We start from the raw sequence: 6000 nt of genomic DNA on the forward strand, positions 1-6000 counted from the left end.
CAACCTCGCCATCGCTCCCGGAGCTTGCCGGGCTGGGGGTGTTATCGTTCTACCACCGGAACCAGGCAGAGGGGGAGTCAATCAACAACTACACTACATAACAGGGGGGATAGCGTCCTGAAGCCTGGAGAGCGAGAGGGGTTGGTGCGCACCGACCCCTCTCGCTCTCCAGGCTTCAGCGAAAGCCTGCATTCGCCCCTTAGGACGCACACACATTTCCCCTTCATTTTTGGAGGGGAAAAAGTGCATCCTATAGGGCGAAAAATACAGTAAATCATCAAGCCATCAATTCTAGCATGAGGGGGGACATGACACCTAAATTATATAATGTGGCGTCTGAATGATTGGCATTAGCAATTGTACTCTAATTTGGCATTGTTATAATGAGGCTATTATTGAATTATTGTAACTGAAAACTAATAAAAATTATATATATATTGTTCGCTGGAAAACGCTCCCCTTAGCCGTTAACACAAGCCTGACAGGGAAAGGCAGCATTGCAGGTGCGAAAAGCTTGACTAAGGTTGTTGACAAACTGGGAGATGGTTCTAGGACCCTGCGAAGATTAAGGGGCTGGGATGTTTTCCTGCAGGCAAGGTCTTCCCAAGCTGGCAATTATGGGCTGCTCTAGCATGCAGCTCAGCGAGGCGTTCAGAAATTGGCACCAGACAGTTTGCAAGCCCAGATCCCAGAGACGTTTCTTCCAGATCCTTCCCAGAAGAGAAATTTAATTTGGATGTCCTGCATTTGCATGAATAAATCCCTTACGAGCTCAGAGCTTGCCATCAGCACTGTGCTGGAGCAGAATGGCTGTCAGGCCGGCCAAAGTTGCCTTTCATCACAGTTCAGGATGCCCAGGGGAATTTTTCTGGCAGATGGCGATTAGGAATGGGCAAATCTGTCCATTTCAGTTTCCTTTCTGTTCTCAGTTCTCCAACTCAGTTCACCTGATTTCCGCATCAGTATGTGATTGATTTATTTTTTAAAGACAGCACAATTGGCATGCATTTCAGTATACCTTCCCACCCTTAAATTTCACTACACAGTGGTGTGGGTTTTTTGCCAGAGTTTCCCTCTTATACAATAAATTTTCACATGCTATTTTCACGAATATACGCATTTCACACAGACTTCCCCCTAACGTACACATTTTTGCATGCATTTTCTGGATCTCAAATTGCACCACAAAATTCAAATTCAACATTCAATTGCAAGACGTGTTTTGTATTGTTAACGGCACTGCAAATCTGGTAGGTTTGCATTGAGAGACCGACCGAACCCCATGTTGGCCTGTGAGTCAGACCTTGCCTGCCTGAAGTGACTAACAGCATTTGCATCTGTTAACAACATTGTTTTATCCCAGTAGCTGCAAAGAAACTGTGTTTTTGTTCTGACGCACCACCTGGGTGACCGCATGCTCCAACAGCAATGGAATTCACCCTAGCAAAATAGATCAAGAGGCCTGTTTTGTGTTTCTTAAAATAGGTGGATGGGATCCAGTCATAACCTACTCATAGCCTTGCAGCTATGGACCAGAAGGTATGTGGGCAAAATCCAGATTTCTGCTGAGTGCCAATTCTCTGCCTTCCACATTGGAAAAATTCAAAGGAAGAGAACTCCATGGCTTGTCTTGTGATCGTGGCAGTGGGGCTTTCTGATGGTCCAACCTGGGGGGTTCCCCGACCCATCACCTTCCATAACATGAGACCCCCATAAAACCTAGTCACTGACTGTCCAACCTGTTCATTTAAATAAACTTTCAATTAAAAAATACTTTATTTGCAGTATTAAATCTCCAAAAATGTGTCCTTTTGAGAATTCAGAAAGCTTGAGATCATCTTAAGGCATGACAGGTCAACCTTTAGGTTCCCGTTCCATGAACTTTGGGAATGTGACATTATACGATACATTTCTTTCTTTCTTTTATACCCCACCCTTTCCCCTATGGAGCTCAAGGTGGTTCTCTCCCTCCTCATTAGCTCAGTCGGTAGAGCACGAGACTCATAATCACAGGATTGTGGGTTCGAACCCTGCGCTGGGCCGAAGATTCCATGGGGCTACTTAAAAGCTTTTTCCAGCTTGATAATTAACTTTTGATCGTTCTCTACTCTACTCAGATATTAATACTGCACAGTTTGAAGGGACAGGAGTCCTTTTGGAATAAAAACATAATGAAGGCCCGTAAGTTAAATTCAGACTTTTCGCTTGCAGAACCTTCAGCAACATCGCAAGAGCATCGAAGAGACATCCAAACACTTCATGATATCTTGTGCATATCATGGACTTGAGCCCCACACTGAACTGGTTTCACGGCACTATATTGTCATTCTTCTGTCTGAACTGCCTCAGAGTTCCCTTTTATTTCTTTCCAATGAAAGCTGGTAGGTACACTGGTCCTTTTTGTAAGCAAACAACACCACAAACTCATCCCTGCTCAGCCGGTAGAGCATGAGACGCTTAGTCTCAGGTTTGTGGGTTTGAGCCCCACTTGGGCAAAAGATTCCTGCATGGCAGGGGGTTGGACTAGATGACCCTCAGGGTCCCTTCCACCTCTACGGTTCTATTTAATCCCCACCACAATCCTGTGAGGCAGGTTCGGTTGAGGGGCAGGGACTGGCCCAGGGAGAGCTTCTTGGCTGAGTTGGAATTCGAACCCTGGCCTCCCAGGTTTTAGCCCGCCACACCATTGGCTCTATAACCTGCTATAACCTCCAGGTTGGTAAAGAGAGCCTTAACCAACTTTGAGTCATAGAATCCTAGAATCATAGAGTTGGAAGAGACCACAAGGGCCATCGAGTCCAACCCCCTGCCAAGCAGGAAACACCATCAGAGCACTCCTGACATATGGTTGTCAAGCCTCTGCTTAAAGACCTCCAAAGAAGGAGACTCCACCACACTCCTTGGCAGCAAATTCCACTGTCGAACAGCTCTTACTGTCAGGAAGCTCTTCCTAATGTTGAGGTGGAATCTTCTTTCTTGTAGTTTGTATCCATTGCTCTGTGTCCGCTTCTCTGGAGCAGCAGAAAACAACCTTTCTCCAGATGTTTGGACTACAACTCCCATGATTCCTAGCCAGGCTGTATATCTGAGTCAAAATGGGCTTCCAAGACATCTGACCTCTTCCATCACTATAGAAGATCCCCAACATTGACTTTCAAAGAGATAATAATAATAATAATAATAATAATAATAATAATAATAATATTTATATCCTGCCCTCCCCAGCCGAAGCCGGGCTCAGAGCGGCTAACATCAAATGTATAACAAATTAACATAAAATCAGACAATCAATTAAAATACATCCTCAAATCAGATCAGGATCAGAATGACATCCAATCAGATGGCAACCCACAGATTAGATGAAACTTGGAGCCTTGCCCTATGTTATCATCATCACCACCATTATAATTAACCTATTAAATTTGTATTTCGCCCTTCATCCGAAGATCACAACATAAAAATACAAAATGAGAACGCAAAATGCAAAATGCAACCAAGAACAAACACAAACCAATACTTCACACCCCCCCACAGAAACATTTAAAAGGCCTTAGGAGCAAATTTAAATCTTCAGTTTGAGCTTTGGGCCCCAATCCCACTCAAACAGCCGTTGAAAATATTGCTTAGATGTAACCAGTCAGAAGCAGAAGGGGACATGCATTGACTGTGCACCAGCAGTTACCCAGAAAGTAAAGCAACGAGGAACATCTGCCTGCACAAACAGGCTTTGCAAATATGAAATAAAAGGTATTCAGTGCCTAGTGAATGTCTAGTTTGTAGCTGTGCTTCCTAACCCAGTAAACGAGACAGGAGCTGGGCTCCGTATGGGGCCACTCATCAAATTAATTGCACAAATTAATTGGAAGCTTGCAGCCTTACTACCTCGGACGATTTGCAAACCCTGCTTTTCCCCCCAAAGGCAATCACTAATTCAGAATAAGTTTTAAATCTGAACGGGCACACCAAATTGAGTTATGAAATAAATTTTACATTTCCCTAACTGACCCTTCATGCCAGCTTTGTCCCCTGCTGTCAGTGAAGTTGCTCGATTTGGATTCCTGGGTTATCAGAGAGTTGTAGACTTGGGACACCCGAGGGTCATCTAGGCCAACCCCCTGAAAGGCAGGGATCTCAGATAAAGCATCCATGACAGAGGGCCACCCAACCTCCAAGGAAGGAGACCCTACCACCTTCCGAGGGGAGTTTGCTCCACTGTCGAACAGCTCTAACCACCAGAAAGTTCTGCCTAGTGTTTATGTCATCAGATTTGAAGGAAATGCATCTCTCATCTTTACGGGATGCGAACAAGGCACTGTGCGCGAAGACCTCCGGCCTGCTTGCTTTCCAAAACAAAGCCCTGAAATCGTTCCCTACCTGGCGCCAGAGCAGTTTAGGTGCCGGGTCCTCGCTGCCGCTCCATGCTTAATCCCAGACCGCCAGTCGAGCGAGATGGAGAGCCATGGCCACCAAGAGAGAAGCTTTTCAGATGTCCCTCAGGGGACAACGTCCTCTCGACTCGGTCGCCTGAGAGGTGGTTGGTAGGACAGAAACGGCTGAGAGGATGGAGGCGTCAGAAGACGCCCACTCCAGCCTCTGCTGCTAGCAAAGGCAAGGGTGTTACTCACTGGGAATTACTGTACTATTAAGAGACCTACCCTGATTTGGTTGGCTTCCAAAGCCTCGCTAGACATGTCCTTACCTGCTGTGAAGGAGGCAGCTCTGAAGCATAGAAGATGGGGGTTGGGAAGGAATCTGAAGTTGGTTGGTTTTGGAGGTGAGGCTCAAGGCAAGGGAGCCTGGATGCTTCCCTATTTGAAATGGGGAGTGTGTGTGTGGATGTAGGGGGAACAGAGCCAATATGTTGACATGGGCTGCATACCTGACCCAACACGAGCACAGGGATGTGGGGAGCCTGTTACGGGCTTGGCTTCCCGCAGTGCAGATCGGCCTCAAATCAAGCTGCAACTCGTCTTCCCCAGAGACGTTGAGGAGCAGCTGGGATTAAGGAGCCGAGGAGGAATGTGGTTTGCTTGGTCCTGATGAGCCTCATACTGTACGGAGGCAGAGTCGCACGATGACAGATGGATAATCGCAGCCCCTTCATGTCTAATACCCCGGGATCGCATGCTCAATCCGAACCCCGCTTGCAACGAGATCGAGAACCACAAAAGTCACCCTAAGCAGTCATTTGCTTGCTAATTTCTCTAGCATTAAGCAATTAGGTTTCCAGAGCCACCGACTTAACATCTGCCTCTGGAGACCTCCTTGTAGGGTTTCCAAAAGCAGGGAAGGAAGTTTCAAGGAAAAGTTTTGCAGAAGCATGTCAAGTTTATAGCAGGTTGTTGCAGTCTCTTCTTTTTTTTTTAAAAAAAAAAACCTAGCTGGTTTTTCCTCACCTGTGCACTGTGTGGGGACAGCTTTCCCATGAACTAGTCACTATTTGCCTCTCTAATTACTGTAAAATGGGAGCAATTGTCCCTTCAAAGGTGTGAAAACTAAGATGATAAAACACATTGGAAATGTTTTTCCTTTTTTTTTTTTTTTTAAAGCCATGGAGGTTAAATGCATCTTTGCCAAATGCAAATTGCATCCCTTGGGGGGAGGGTGTCCAACTAATATCAGGAATTCAGCAAGAGCGAGGAGGGGCAGTTTAACCCCTTGCTCCCCTGATGCGCTCCGGGTGTAAAGGGAATAGCTCCTTTGAAGGCTCTGTTTGCGCCGAGAGGAAATCCTGCGTTTTGCTTCAGAGCAGGATCAGTCCTGAGTCAGGCTGCTCTTTCCTAACCTCATTCTCCCGAGCTGCGAAATGTGGGGTAAGTACCTTGGCCTACCTTACAGGTTTGTTGCGAAATAATGTACGTGACGAAACGCCTTGGATCGTATCCAACAGCACGTCCTTCCTTTGTGACGACTCCTTTGATCCAGAGGAGGCTCCTGTCGCTAGAAGGGAAGGGAGATCATCCTTGCCAGTTCCTCTTCTCGCCCCCTCACTGCATCCAG

General features: G+C 46.3%; 1 protein-coding gene across 2 annotated transcripts in view; it reads right to left on the reverse strand.

Moving 5' to 3' along the window:
• Positions 1-4637, reverse strand: part of FRMD6 (FERM domain containing 6) — a 158723-nt gene extending 154086 nt beyond the window's left edge. For both annotated transcript variants that reach the window (XM_081911687.1, XM_081911686.1), the window contains exon 1: positions 4375-4637. The gene's annotated coding sequence lies outside the window, so the exon portion shown is untranslated. The remainder of the gene's footprint in view (positions 1-4374) is intronic.
• Between the last annotated feature and the right edge of the window lie 1363 nt (positions 4638-6000).

Source organism: Podarcis melisellensis, assembly GCF_964234715.1.
Source record: "Podarcis melisellensis genome assembly, chromosome: 1".
NCBI classification, from domain to species: Eukaryota; Metazoa; Chordata; class Lepidosauria; order Squamata; family Lacertidae; genus Podarcis; species Podarcis melisellensis.